The sequence below is a fragment of the Odontomachus brunneus genome, unplaced genomic scaffold (genome assembly GCF_010583005.1).
Source record: "Odontomachus brunneus isolate Ranch 3 - 2012 unplaced genomic scaffold, Obru_v1 Obru_scaffold_073, whole genome shotgun sequence".
Lineage (NCBI taxonomy): Eukaryota > Metazoa > Arthropoda > Insecta > Hymenoptera > Formicidae > Odontomachus > Odontomachus brunneus.
Window position 1 is genome coordinate 775,160 of NW_022639523.1, and position 15,940 is coordinate 791,099.

Consider the following 15,940-nt stretch of genomic DNA (forward strand, 5'->3'; position numbering starts at 1 on the left):
TCCCGTCGTCCAGTACGCGCGCTGTATTATTCTGAAAAAAGCATTTTTTTACGCATTTCACTGGCCCTCGCTTTCTCTTGATACGGCATGCGGCATGTTGACTCGTAATTTATCCCTGACCCATCTCAGGAACCACTTGTCCGTCGCAGGTACGACATTAATTCGTCCTGCGAGAAATTCTAAAGAACCGAACGCCAAATCTTTGACCCAGATTTGCAGACTTTTCGTTAATTTTACAATTATCTCCATCTCGTTGTATATCTCAACGAATATGGCGAATATGGCGCATCATCCAATTATAGATCACCTCATTGACACTCTGGAAAAACTTTGTTTTGCGACGGTTCTTCTCAATTTTAGTTACGAAATTTTATTTCGGAATCATAGAGCGCAGACAAAAAGTTTCACTGCTGTGCTGATTACAAGAAAAGCCAAGTTTTTTTTGAAATGTCAATAAATAAGGAGATGTCAATGATTGGATGTTTTAACCTTCGACAGATAAGTTTGACATTCGCCTCTAACACGATCGAGAAATTCATGTGTGCCGCATTGAACAAGATTGTCATCGAACGTATATTTATTTTACGTAAAAAATCGTGGCTTCAAGCGACAATTAATGAACCGGCAGATTGTCTAAAGTATCTTGGAAGCAGGACGTGCGAACGTGGCGGAGAAAAGAAAACTCGGCGAAAAGCGTGTTACCGCAGTAATCATAATGTTAATGCCTTCGCGCGAGGTGTCTGAAACGTCGGGGCTTCGAGAGAGCTGTTCGTTCGGCGTGAATTCAATGTGCGAACCATATGCAACGAAGAAGGTTACGCGGCGTTACTCCTGACGCTAACAAGAGGTTAAAGCCTTCGCGATAGTTCTTGAACAGGCAATCTTCTAGAAATTGGCCAATTTGTCGATACTTTGTTGCTCGGGGACGCGGCAGCAGTCGATACGATACGCGGAAGGGATCGACGAAAATTCTTGACGAGGGCTTCGCGAGTCACGTGTCTAAATTTAATTTAATGAACAAATGATTGACCGAATTAATCGGTGTTCTCACGGCTTGCCGCTCGAGACGCACAAAATTATCTGCGCAGCATCATGCACAGCATTTGTCACAGCAGCGTTATATTTCAAAGAGAATGCTTCCTTTCGGAATGAAACGTCACACTCAAGGATCCAACAAGATCCGTAAAGCCGCTTGCTTCTGTCGGAATAGTTATCGTGCCCGTCTTTGCCGTTTAGATCGTCATTTTTAATGTAAATTATCTCACCTTATCGCGACAGCGTATCTACACGATCTAAGGCTTAATCATCGTCAACAAGGCGTAGGTAGGTCAGATATGATCGACGAGAGCCGCGTTTGAACCGCTCGCAAAACGTTTTCGCGTGCATCGGTAACGAGAGGCGGTGTTAAAGGCGCAGGCAGGGCCAGTTTCTCACAGAGGCATCGGGACTTTCTCTGTATACGTCGCGTATTTTTCCTAGCGTATTCGTATAGGTCATGGCACGGGGTCAGGAATGCCCTTAATAAAGTAACCGCGCGCGGGTAAGTATCCGCGCGATGAGGCGCTTGTTACGCCGCGTAATGCCACTTTCATGGTGAGCGAACGCTCGGACTTGCCCGTTAATTTATGCGAATATTCATTTTCCGCCGTCCGGGATATTTTAACGCCGTTTCGCAATCGATCGACCGTATCGCGTGGCGCTTACATGATCGTAACGAAACTAACATGATGTGGTGACGCGAGATCGATCATTTCCGAAGTTAGAAGGAAACATGTTTCAAGTCCAGAAATTTTCTATTAAACACGATTCTCCGTTTCGATTTATTAAAATCCTATAAATGATGTATTTCGTACATCACGTATTATCTAGAAATGAGAATAATTTCTAAAATTTATTTCTAATCTTTGAAATTTTTCGACTTAAAGATTCTTATATAATTGTATAACTTGATGAAGTCGCGCGCAAAAAGAAGCGAACCTTGCAATTTTATTGATGAATCACACAATTTTTTTTGTGTGAATATATCAATTTGAGAAGTCCCGTCATTAAATCAAAATTAAATCAAAGTTAACAGTTTCAAGTGAAATTTAATCCCTTTATTATAAGATAGCCGGAGGTTAACTGCCGAGAGATAATTAGAAATTTCATAAGGTTTAATTACGTAACATTCGAAGGTCACCGTTGTCTCTCGGCTGGAGCACGCGTCGAAAGAGACGCGCGCGCACACGCGCGAGAGAGTGGTAATCACTTCCGGGTTGTTACGGTATCATCGCGGCAATTTTTGCGGGCGCAATTTCTACCGTTGCTCCGAAAATCCTGATAAGCCTCGCGTCTAGGGAAGAAGCCGGGAAAGATCTCGCGTCGTAGGCGGACAGTTAACATTAATGAAACGGAGCGCGCGTACCTCTACCCGGTGTCTCAAGACGAAGCGAGCGGAGATCGTAGATAAGCTACGTGCTAAAGCAGCATACGTCGTAACTACCTGTACAGCACGGAGAGAACCGTGTTCCGGTCATTCGCGTCCTTCTTGAAGCTACCGAGTTTCCCAGGCGCTTCTGCTGTAGCGTGTGGCATAGTAATTTTTGCATCTCTCTCTTACCCTTTCTCTGCCCTCTCTCTCTCTCTCTCTCTCTCTCTCTCTCTCTCTCTCTCTCTCTCTCTCTCTCTCTCTCTCTCTCTCTCTCTCTCTCTCTCTCTCTCTCTCTCTCTCTCTCTCTCTCTCTCTCTCTCTCTCTCTCTCTCTCTCTCTCTCTCTCTCTCTCTCTCTCTCTCTCTCTCTCTCTCTCTCTCTCTCTCTCTCGCTCGCTCCGATACCGTCTGTGCCCCGCTAATTAATCCAACTAAGAATTTATGAAGTTTATGAAGGTGAATCCGTACCCGTTACATTAATTAATTAATTCATAGACAAGACTAGTGAATAAATATGCATTCAATCGCGATATGAATGAATTAAATACATCATCAATGGAGGGGACTCGGGGGGAGGGGGGGATTTAACTCAATTTATCCTCGGATCATTGCGCGGTCACGTTCACATTTTCCACGTCGCCGAGGCACTTTGTATATTTCTAATCTACGATTGAAATCGCACGTATACCCGAGGCACGTATACTGCCGTTACAAGCGCGCTCTTCCATGGTGTGTGGTGGTACATATACCACCGATTACCAAACACCCTGAAATCGATCCTTCATCAGAAAGGTCTCGCGCTCTCCCCCAAACACGCTCGGAAGATCTATTCCCGCGTTATCAGATCTCGCATATTAAATATACTTGCGGAGAGTTTTACGTCACGACCTCGTAAATCAAGTATATGCTGCACGGGTACGTTAAAGAAATACAATTAACATTAAGACGTCACTCGACATCAAGCTTTAACGTGACTACCGCCGCAGATATAATCGGAACTCGCCTCGAAAAACATCTCAATGTTGAAAAGTTTGATTTCTAATTGGTAATTGGTAACCGGTAATTGCGATTTGTTTCAACGCGTTTCTCGATTTGAATCGACCGCGTCGCACTCGCTGTTCTCTCGTCAACGTCGGTGGCCTCTTCCGCGGCAGCAGGAGGCGCGATTGGCAAACTCGCTGAAATCTACGAATCGGTCTCATCTCGCTAGAAAGGCCCCTCGCGAGGCCCAGAGTCTTGCTCGCTCGTTCGCTCGGAGGTCGCCTCGTGAAACGCTCGCGCGGACGCTCGCTCTCCTCTCTCTCTGGGGTCCTCCGCGCCGCGCCGCGTCGAGGAGGAGGATGTGAGGGCGTGAGACTCCTTGAGTGTGGGAGAGTACAAGGCGCATTGTGGAAGTCGGAGCGCGCCGACATCGCCGACACCGACGTGGCTGCCGTATAACGCGAGTCGACGCGCGGGGCCCCTTGCGGCCCCCCGTTCGCCGCCTCCGTCTCCTCCTCCTCCTCCTCCTCCACGAGCGCAGGCTCTCTCACTTCGCCCCGCGAGGCCTCCTCACCTGGCGGCAGGTCGGCGCGCACCTCCGGAGGGTACCTCCGAAGTAGTCTCATTTCTCGTGTGAACTGACCACATGGGTCACGTACCTATTATCATTTCCCGGTGTCTAAGCCGTAGGAAAGAATGAAATCTAGATCGCCGGAAGCCCCTCATAATTAACGCGCCCGCGCGAACGGCACGCAGCGCGCGCGGACGGAGTGAAGGTGGAGAAGGAGGGAGAGAGGGAGGGAGAGGTCGCAGGTAACACCGCAACACGGCAGCGGCGGCGTCGTCCACGAAGAGAACTGATGGGAAGAAGGAAACGGGGAGAAAAAAAAGGACGCGCCGCGCTGGAGAAGCGCGATGAGGACGCGCCAGGTTACAGATTCGAGCGAGCGACCCGGTAATATCGCGTGCGCGAGCGCGCGAGCGAGAGCTGGAGGTATCCGATGACCGATATACCGGGTGCTCCAAGCGAATTTACGACCGGCCTGTCGCGCTATCGAGCTAGTCGTCGGCGCGGTTGGCTCCTACGGTCTTCTCCTTTCGCGGATGTAGGTCGTATCGGGGGAATCTTCGCGGGTGGAACGGTAGTTTTGGTGTGTTACGTAGTATAGCGCACACCACGGGAGCGAGAGTGCACCTGGACGGGCGATCGATCCTCCGGAAAACATTGTAATTTATTTATCGACCGGCAAAATGACAGGCGAGCAATAATTCACCGTGTTTTTCAGAGAAGAAAGAGCCAGTAATTAAAAACCGATTCCTCGCTTTTGACCCGACTGATGAGCACCTTGGGCAAACACTATTCATTATTTACTCGCCTAACAAACTGTATCTAATATTTTCTGCCAAATAATACACAACCCATGCTATTTAATCTAATATTCACAAAACAGCTTGCTCCAATTATCAGCCATCAATGATATAGAGATTTAAAAGGCACCCGAAATTTCGACGTCCCAAAAGGAACTACTATCCTTGATCTTTCTTTGATATTTTCTCACATATTCTTTACGCGTCATTTAAATCCTCTCTTCTTCTTTGAGCAACGTCTGTTTTCTCTTTTTCTCGGGATTTGAGATAAATGAAGGAACAAAAATAAATGAAGGAACAAAAAGAAATGAAAGATACACACGTCAATATTATCAATGGTTTATCGCCACGCAACTTATCGTTGACCCCCTCGTTGCCAAAGTTCACGCTATCCCGTCGTTCCCGACAACGTGGTGGATTATTGCGAGCATGACGCGGCCAGTCGAGACAGTGGTTCAATTTTCGCGTTCGGCGAACCGCGGAATTCGTCCGGAACATCATTAGGCGCCGTCACCGCCCGAAAATCCGCGCGTCTCCCCGCGGACTTTTGGCCGGGCGAAGGGTTGCGCCGTACGGACGGTGTTTTGACGATCTCGCTGTCGTCGTCTCGCCGGCGCAGCTGTTGTTTTGTTGCGCAAACGCGCCCGGGGATTTTCATGGGGGCGTCGGACGTCGTCGGATCTGTCCGTACGTCCGTCCATTCGTCCGTTCGCATAAGCCCGAAAGGGTTCCCGTTGTGTGCTGGCGGAGTTCACACATGTGGAACTGAAAGCCCCCGACCAAAAGTCCATCCGTCTGACCGTCCGCTCGTTCGTCTGCTCTTCCATTATATCACCTACCACCTTCGTCCACCCCCTCGAATACATATGGTCTGCGCGGAGGGGGCGCGTTAACTTGCAGCTTGCGCAATGATCGGAAGGACCGACGTAGCAGCGGCGGAGGCAGCAGCAGCACCTCGCCCCGTGTTTTTCTCTCGTTCCCGGCAAACGATCATTCTTGTGAAAAGGGTGGGAGATGGGGAGGCGACTCCATTAGGAGGCCGCAGCGTGAATCGCCTCGTTTCCGGTGGGAGTCTTAACCCCAAACAACGAATACGTAGAGTCGGGAAATATTGAGCGACAATTTGCGAGGGATTGGACGGTGCAGAGTTAAACATTACTTTGTTGCCAAAAGTAAAACTCGTAGAATGTGTCAATAAGCTCGGAATAAGAACTTGCAATTAACTTGCATTGATTCCTGAAGCGGAATCGCGCAGAATTATCGTTATTTCGATTGACACGGTTATAAAATTACAAGAATGTAAATTCTCACTTATCGTTCTGCTCGTTTCGTCTCCAGTGCTGCGCGATCTATGCGATTTAATTACGCAAATCACTTAACAGATCACGGCTACGAAAATGCGTGATTCGCGAGCTCAGGTAACGAAATACATACGGCGCAGGCTGTTAAACGATTGTTCTTTTTGAGAGAGAGTCGATGAGCATCAGCGGGGAAAAAGTCGTTGGCTCCGATAGAGCCGACAGCGCGCTATCATGGGTATATCTTACCACATAAGGGCCGCTTACGGGGGTAAAACTCACAACAGGGCGAAAGACAGAGAGACAGGGGTGAGCGACAGCGTCGTGGAGGAAAAAAGCGGGAGGCTGGTTGGCTATTAATATATTTTTTCCCCTGCCAACCACCCCTATTTAGCATAGGCACGAAAGAGGACTCCACCGTGTCCCATCACCCCGCGCGTAATCTAACCCTTTGCAAACAGCCTGAGAAAAAAAGAGAGAAAGAGAAAGAGAGACAGCAAGAGAGACAGAGAACGACACCAACCGCCGGTCGAAATTCTCTTGGGACGAAAAAAACGCGTCTCACGGTGCTCTTCCTGTCCACTGTATCTCGGGGTGAAAAAACGCGGCAAAAAGCATGATGCACCGTACAATTGTGTGCGACGTGCGGGTTTAAAAAGTTGTAATAAAGCATTCGTGATTAGTTACATGTACACACGGGTATATTATTACGAATTATAACGCGCATTTCTAACGAGACTATTTCCTGGATTATATCGCGCATATGTAATATTCAACGTATAACGCGAGGTTACTGTATGAATTATATCTTGAATAACGATATTATCACGATGAAAATCCAACTCAGCTATTTGATAATTGAAGGTGTTCCAATTTTATATAACGGATTGCATACTTATTCGTTGCATTTTAATCAGAATAAGTCGAATTAATTTTAATCGATGTCCCATATTGATTAATTTTATAAATACCTGTATTTTAATTATATAAAAATCTGTATTTTTTTAATATTTGGTAGTTATAAAAGATTTGTCTAAAAACTACGTTACTCGAGTTACTGCAGGCACAAAAAGAATCGTCTGAATTAGATGTCGCCCTTTAATCTCTACGTTTCTCCCCTCCACCGTAATTCGCATATTGATTTACATGTAATCCTTCGTTCTCTTTGTGGTCACTCCTACTGTCACGAGGACACTTCACTGTCGGTCCTTTGATCACCCGTCGCATGTGTCGTTGGGTCAGCGAAAAAAGAAACAAACGGGCCATTTAATTATCCGGACATTAATTAATTATTCTTGTCCAGTGTCAAAGTAATTAATCTCCGCTGAGCTAAAGGTGCCACGCTGCGCAACCGCCTGACAAATGTATTATATTTGCTGAATCGCGCGAAACCCACCCTCTATCCATCCACTGATTGAAAGCTGATCACGTTTCCGCCAGGAACATTACTATATCGTGAACGTAGAACCGATATCTTCATGGTATTTGTACGTGCTTGTACCACAATAATTAATTTATTGTATCCACGATACATTTGCGCTTCAAACAATCACGTTTCTTTTAATATCTAAATTTTCAATATTATTCAATAGAGTCATTTAATTTCTCTGTCCCGATAAGTCCTGTGTTATAAAAATTACCGTGAATATTAAATTCCACGTTCTCTTCAAATATTCGTGAGATAAATTAATTACATTTATAAATCGAAGTAGCTTTTATGAATCTTGCCACGAATAGGACGAGAGATATTTTTGAAAGAGATTCTAAATTATCTTCAAGCGAAACAGAGTATTGACGATTAGCATTCGTTTCGTAAACATTAGTTTAAGTTTGGATCGTTGTATGAATATTCATTGGATCCGCCGGAACAAAATATTGTTTCATTATGAAATTGTGATAGCTCGCTGCTTTGGCACAAAAATCAGAATAATACAGACACGTGAAATTCGCCATGCCATCGAGATCTTTCCCAGCGGGCAAGCTTAACGCGTCATTACTGTCGAAGGTCATTGCCATCGCCACCGCGAATGGTGGCGTAATTTGACTAAAGCTGAACGTGAAAGAGAGAGAGGGAGGAAGGTCTACCATTCATAGTCGTTCGCGTTTTCACGAGGGTTTTCCCGTCTTTTATTGCGCGAAATCAATCGATCGTCGAAGCGTGAGGGCTCGAAATTGGCGCAATCTCGTCGTCACATATGGTCAAACGGCCGCAAAAAAGAGGGTAGCCCGACGAGGAGTGACCAAACAACGAAAGTACTACGTCGAGGAAGCGATCATGCGAAGAACGATGTTTGGACGCGCGCGTATTTTGTTGCATCCACAAAGTAACTTTTTTCTCTGCGAAACATCTCTTCTAGGATATTCTCAATGGCTGCGTTCAGCAAAGAAACTGTTTTACAGCTGTTGTAAAATTTGTGAATCTGTATATGCTCTTAGCCAAGATTAAGAGCACATTGACTGATTCAAAATTCAAGATGAAATGCTTTAAATGCCGAAGGAACATTATCAAACGCAAAAGAAACAATATTTGCAAGGTTTACATTAGATCCTTTAAGACCGGTATTCATAATTATAATTATTTATGATCTTTGATTGAGAGTTATTTAATTATTGATTTTTACTCATGGATCGTCTGTTTGGATCAATCTTCCTTGTTATATGAAACAAATATAAGTTGACGAATAATCAGAGATTTATGAAAATGTAAGCTGCATTGTCAAGCTATAATTTCTTAAATAATGATGGACTATGAATACCGGCCTAAATATTTCGACTCGGGTATCTCCTTGTTTTCGGTAAACTCGTCAAACGTTAATCAAAATCGCAAAACTTCTGTATAAAAAATGCACGTACCTGGAAATATACGGCGTATCGCTGGCCGCGTCCTGCATCCTGGTTTCCCAATCCAGCATCCTGACTTCGGGTTGCTCCATCGTGGTACTCCGAATACTCCTTCATAGCACTAGCACTGACACTGACGGCTTGTCTACAATACGCGAAGTAAATTTGGCGTAAGTTGTAAGAAGGAATGAAAATCATTTGTTTCGCTTGTCTCCTTATACTTTGGCTCTCTTACAACTTTCTTTTACTTTTAAAGTACATACTTTCAGTACGTACTTTCAGTATAAAGAAGCTAGAGTATAGGGGTAAGCGAGATAAATGATTTTTAGTCCTTGTTCTAATTTACGTCAAGCTTACTCCGCATCTCGTAGACGAGCTTTAACGTAATAACTTTAGCGTAAATAACGCACATTAATTAGCGCGATGCCAACGAGAGCCCGATTATTTCAACAATCGATAAAATACTTTAGTCACTCGCGACGGAGACAATAAGTAACGCATCAATATGCGTATTGTACGGTATGCGTGTCGCTTGGCGTCTCAACACACAATGGAGACACTTGGAAAAGCGCGCGATGCACGACTATACGTTTCACCGCTTTCAAGGTCCGCAATATTTTGAAGATGTTGATTGTTTTGATCTATCGGCCGTTCGGTAGAAGCGACGACGGTTGCTGATGACGTAGTCATTTTTTGTTTGTTTTGATCTTCCGTGTATTGCGGATTTTTTCATGACTGAGTCAGAGCGTTTCGCGCTGGTGAGCGACGCAAGCACCGCGACGCGAAGTACGTAAGAGACAATTCTCTCTCTCTCGTCGAGAAATAAAATATTTCGAGAAATACTAAATCGGATACTCGTCGGCATCGCGTCAATTAACATGCGTTTCCTCGAACGAATTTGCGCGAGTGTCAGTGCTACGACGAAATAGCGGGAAGTAGAATGTTGAGTCAGGAACCTGGGATGGAGGATGTAGGACGTCAGAACGCAGGCAACGGATGTCATATATTTCCAGATGTGATAAATTATGAGATTATTTTAACTATTTTAATTGTCGTTTGACGAATTTGCCGGAAGCAAAATAATACCCGAGACAAAATTTAAACTAGTATTCATAGTCATTATTTGACAATTAACTAGTTTCTTGAATATTGGATTATTTACCGACATGTACTTATATTTATTTGATGCAACAGAAAGTATTGATCCAAATAGTGAAACAATTAAGCCTGTAATAATTTAATTATGTTTTTAATTGAAAATTGTACATATTTATGATTGCGAATACCAACATTAGAGTCTATTATAAATTTCGCTGATTTATATGTCTAATAGTTTTTTTTTGGCAGTAAGATTGATATTGTTGGTATCTGTCTTCTTTTCTCTTTTAACAGAGTTATTATTATCATAATAAAATTATTATTATAATAATATTATCATAATATTAATATTATAATATTATAATATCATAATATTAACATTATTATCAAATTTAAATCTTTATCGATGTGCTGCATTATTAGGTAAAATACGCAATTGCTATTTTTGCCCTTGCAGCCCCTTCACCTTCATCGTCTTCAAGTCTATCAAAATTTCCAACACCAATAAAAAAAAATAATAGTAGAATTATGAATAAAACAAGGAGAAAAGTGTAATGAGAGATCACTTAATACAATAAAGTAGGTCAGTAACTTGTATGATTCTTGTGGAGATTTTCCATTGATCCTTTAAGTTCGACGGAATTTGCAAAGTTAATGCAGAACCAAAATTTCGACTCGGACGATGCCGGGAGCTTTTACGATACTTGTGTAATTGTACGATATACGAACGCGTGGATTTAACGATCGTTTCCTGACGCACCCGCGCTACCGTTGTTCCTCGTAAAAAGTGAAGCAATCGCGGTTGCCGCCCGACGAGCATCGAGGCTCACAACGAACTTCCTCGAAGAATTTCGGTTCGTTTCTTCTACCTCACTTCATCCCGCTCGCTCCTCTTCGCTCTCTCGCCAGAAGAGGCGCATAAATCCTTGAGGCAAACGCGCCCGGCCTCGAATTTCACGTGAGTAATTTTATAACCGTAAATCGACCTTTCAACGATCTTACGGCCTCGCGCGGAAAAAGGCAAAGAGCAAGGAAGAAAGAGCGAAAGAGAAGGAGTAGAGGGAAAAAGACAAGGTGGATGAAAAACAAGAACGCAGAGCAAGAAGTAACGCGCCGCGTCTTGCTCGCCTTTCTTTCATCCCCCACGGAAAAGCTGCAAAAACCCGCGTATATAAATCGTATGCAAAGACGAGGTGGAGAAGCGAGCGCGGTCGGGCCCTTAATTTAGTTAATTTAGATTTTATCCGTTAGAGCCCGGAGGAGCGCGCGCTTTCATTTTTTTCTTTTACTTCTCATCGCGTGCGATTCTTTCGCGGAGGGTGGAAAAAACCGGCCAGGACACGGGAGACAACGATGGAAAGGGTTGGAAAACAAGCCGACGGCACTGCCGGCATTATTATATACTTATTTAAGATACGCGCGAGGGTCCCCGAACGGGACTCAGCTCTCTTCCCTTTTTTTCGAGAACCCGCATGACTTTTTTCTCCTCGCTCCATTCCCGTCCCTTTGCGCTGTCGACCCCTTGCCTCTCGCCCCTCGTCCATATCCTTCACCGAGGACCTGCATCGGGACAATGATAAATGTTGTTCTCTCTCTCTCCTTCCCTCTCTCTCTCTCTCTGTCCTTCGAAAACCTCACCGTCGATCTCCTCCCTACAAGGATCCCTCGGTTTTCTCGCGCTCGCCCGCGGCTTTATTATAATCGGTGTGAAATGATAACCGATCGCGGAGCTCGTTTTCGAGTACGACCGGATGATACGGCACGGTGCCGTACTGTTTTTGTGGACGTAAAAACAAAACTGTACCCTGCGTGTGCGTAAGGCAATGGGTTAGCGAGTCAGACAGCCAAGAGGGAAGAATGGGATGAGCAGATCGATGTGTGTGTGTGTGTGTATGTGGTTACAAGGTAAAAAATTTACGGTTTTAAAATCACGCGAGAAATTATTATGCCTGAGCGAAGCGGCGCAGAGTAGAACCCGCGTGAGATTTCCGACTTGGAGCCCTTTTCGCGCTCGATGTTGCAGTCTGTTTATCGCGGCATCGCCACGTTTCGCTGATCCACCCGGCACAATCGTTCGGTTTAATCGCCGGCTCCTTGATTTTCGACTGAGTGACTTCTGGTTGCTTTTTGTCGTTCCATTATAATCCTGAGATTACGACGACCGGTCGCTTCTTCGCGCAGGTAATGATCGCACTGTGTGCTTTCGTTGCCGAAGTTTGTGTTCTCCCAGTGTCGATGCGAACGTAACTTTGTCCGGTCGGGGAAGAGATTCTGACAAAACGACAAAAATCAATCAGCTCTGTACTCTTTTGATCTTTTGAAATTTGGAGGGTCCGTTTGACCGAATGCATTATCGAGTGATGTATTTAGTTAGTTGGTCTCGTGAATGTAACTAATGTATCGTCGATATTCTCCTCTCAAAGAAAAGTCTTTTCCTTGCTGCAACCAGAGTCGAAGATTCTGGAACACGCTGTGTAACACAGTCGGCATCATGAATTTTAACCGTTCGGAAATGTTCGGCTGATGTATATCGAGCTTCCTCGTAACATTTTTTATTAATCCATCCATCTTCCCCAATCCAAAGACTTACGTTTGCCACACCTCGCTCTCCTCCTTCTTCCTTGCTCGGGAAATCGCGGACGTAACAAAATCTCCGACTTTCCACCGCTCGAACCTCGCGAATCGAGTCGTGAATCTCTCCAAGTCGCGCGACGCAGGACGCGCAGAGCCAAGTGCGGACATATACGTGACTTTTGGAAAAAAGGGAACCACGGTAAGTAGGGTGCCGCGGGGTGGCCGTTGGGGTGGTAGCGGCGGAGGGCTTACGTGGCTGGCTGACCGTGCCCGGGGGTGACTTACGATGGACATGTGCAATTTGACCTGTTGACCCCGGAGGCCGTGGCGCGCGGCGCTCAGGGGAGCGAACTGTATTTGGGGTAAAAATAATACAATTTACACATAATAGGGGAGAAGGACGAGACTGTGCCGGGGATGCGCGCGTATTCAAATGACGCGTGCACATGGAGCGCGTATGGAGCGAAGATGCATCGCGGGGGGCGAGTGCGGCAGAGGGAGAAAAGAGCGAAGGGGGATGGTGTACCGACACACGCACAATAGCCGGGGCAGAATCGATCGATACCTCGTCACCTTCGATCGCTCATGAATACGAAACAAGCGCGACTCACTTCGGTCACTTACGATGTTTTTCCCCCCGGTCATGGTCAGGTTTTTCATTCTCGTTAAAGAGAAAAAAAAGCGACGCGACGGTGAAAGTAGTGACGGCGAAATACGGTCATTCTGGAATTCTCACGAGTTCTTCCCCCCTCATCTGCTCGGCGCAAAAAAATCACGCGAATATCGCCGCGAAGCTCGAGTCCGCAAGACCAGAAAAAAAATTTCAAGAGGCCGCGGCCTTTCCAGCGCCATGAGATTTTCTCACGAGAAAACTCTCGCCCTTTTCCTTTTTCACGTTCGTGCGTAATTTTTTTACTAAAAGACGCTTCACACCGACGCTGGACGTCAGCTGTTGCCCGCGGTGCTTAGGAATCTGTCGCGCAAATTAAGCGCGTTTCTTCAAACATCTGTTGCTTTTTCAATCGTGTTCGAGGTATTTTCTTGAAAAAAAAGGAGAAAAAAGGAGAAGAAAAATTGATTTCTCTTGAGCAGCATGGCGCACTGTTGACTTATTTTATTCGTTCTTTTCCATCGTCTCTCTTCTAACTGAACTCTCGCATCGCATACGAATTAGCGCTCTAAGACGTAATTACATCCGCGACAGTGGTATCCGTCTTCCCCAAAAGCGGCCGAAAGACCCGAATTTTGTCGTGCGCCTGAGCGTTTACCGCGTTTCAAACGGGAACTTGAAAATAGCCCCGGGACACACATCCGTCGCAGGGGCTGCGCTTCTGCTTGCACGCAACGGAATTCTGAGGGGTTCTACTCAGCGACTATTTCTGTGCCGGGCGCAGCCCCGTGTGTTATGTCTGCCTCGCGTGAAAATTCTAACATCCCTCACACGGCTCCCGTCGCCGCTTCTCTCCCTTTCTTCCCTTCCTTATCGAACACCTACCCCTAGCCTCGTTCTCTCTCTCAGCCGAGAGCCGTGAGTCCGCCCATTTCGTTCCGACTCATCTAGCGTGGCCGCGGATAAGAAGGACGAAAATAGCCGACGCAGCCTACGACAACGGGGAAAACATTGCATCGGATCGCTCGTATCATCATTTCGGTCCTCGCGCACCTTCGTCTCCATTCTCAGTCCCCACTGACATTTATAAAAAATTTAATCCCTGTCGAAACAACGATCTGCTTGCGAAATTCGATACAATTCGATGAAGTTTCAATCAATATAGAAATGAAATTAACATCTTCGATTAACATAGAAATAGAAACTATCCCGACATTCCCACGTTGGGATTCTCAATTTTAATGAGGTTCCGTGATTAAGATGTTGTTCGATAGCCTCTCAAGACGTCCTATATTAAAATATAATGATGACTACATAAATCTATACGCGTTGTTGTACTAAATGTCGCGCAGTTTCCAATCGTATTGCTCTGTGTAAAAAAATTGTATCCTCAATACCCACAATAGGCTCCGACATTCATGATTGATTGTAGTTTCGCGCGAAAGTGTCGAACAATTTCTCCTATCCCGCGTAGCAATATCGCTATCACCCTTCACTTACAAATAAACCTACTCAAAAGGTATATTCCGATTTCTTTCTAATTTGGCACAAATGTAGAAGTATAAAAAATATTTAAATCATATTTCTTCATTTTGGCTCAATTTGAGTTTCACGGGCAGTTTATAGCTTTTTAATGTTCTCCTATCATCAACAAGTACAACAAAAATGCATAAGAAATAAAATTAAATAGTTAAATACAAGATATAGTTAAATACTTTTAACAAAATCGGCATAGTTGAGACACGAAATATTCTAAATTTCTTTAGTGGAGATTCCAACCGAAATATTTTAAATCTGTGCTAAGTTAATAAAAAATAGTTCGAATCTTAGCCAAACCGAGAAATTATTGGTAAAAATAATTTTTTTCAACTTTTTACATGTTTTATTTAAACATTTTATTATTTATACAAATAATTTTACACATTTGACTTCATATTCATAATCAGCAAACCAAAAACATTTATACCTTAAAAATCATAAAATGTTTAAATAAAACATGTAAAAATTTGAAAAAAATTATTTATACAAATAATTTTACACATTTGACTTCATATTCATAATCAGCAAACCAAAAACATTTATACCTTAAAAATCATAAAATGTTTAAATAAAACATGTAAAAATTTGAAAAAAATTATTTATACAAATAATTTCTCGGTTTGGCCGAGATTTGAACCATTTTTGACTAATTTGGCACAGATTTGATATATTTTGGTTGGAATCTCGGCTAAAGAAATTTAGAATGGTTCATGTCTCAGCTATCCCAATTTTGTTATTTAACTATATCTTGTATTCAATTTTATTTCTTATTTTTGTTTCACTTGATGATAGGAGTGAAAACATTAAAAAGTTATAAACTGCCCGTAAAACTCAAAAATAAAATTAAAATTTTAACAAAATCGGCAAAGCTGAGATACAAGCTATTCTAAATTTCTTTAGCCAAGATTCCAACCAAAATATTTCAAATCTGTGCTAAATAAAAAATGATTCAAATCCCGGCCAAATCAAGAAATTATTTATATAAATAATTTTTTCAACTTTTTATATCTTCTGTTCTGTTTAAACATTTTATTATTTATACAAATAATCTTATACATTTGACTTCATATTTATAATCAAAAACAAAAATATCTTGTATTCAATTTTATTTCTTATGTATTTTTGTTGCACTTGTTGATGATAGGAGTGAGAACATTAAAAAGCTATAAACTGCCCATGAAGCTCAAAGTGGGCTAAAATGAAAAAACATGACCTAAGTATT

The 15,940-nt window shown here is 43.7% G+C and overlaps 1 long non-coding RNA gene across 2 annotated transcripts in view; it reads right to left on the reverse strand.

Moving 5' to 3' along the window:
- The window catches only part of LOC116847059, a 49,991-nt gene extending 40,557 nt beyond the window's left edge, over window positions 1–9,434 (reverse strand). Inside the window, exons 1-2 of one of the 2 annotated variants that reach the window (XR_004378649.1) lie at window positions 9,255–9,434; window positions 8,910–9,042 (exon numbers count right to left, since the gene is read on the reverse strand). This is a non-coding gene — a long non-coding RNA (uncharacterized LOC116847059). Of the gene's footprint in view, window positions 1–8,909; window positions 9,043–9,243 lie in introns of both variants that reach the window. The other variant, XR_004378650.1, reaches the window with a different exon arrangement.
- Window positions 9,435–15,940: the final 6,506 nt, after the last annotated feature.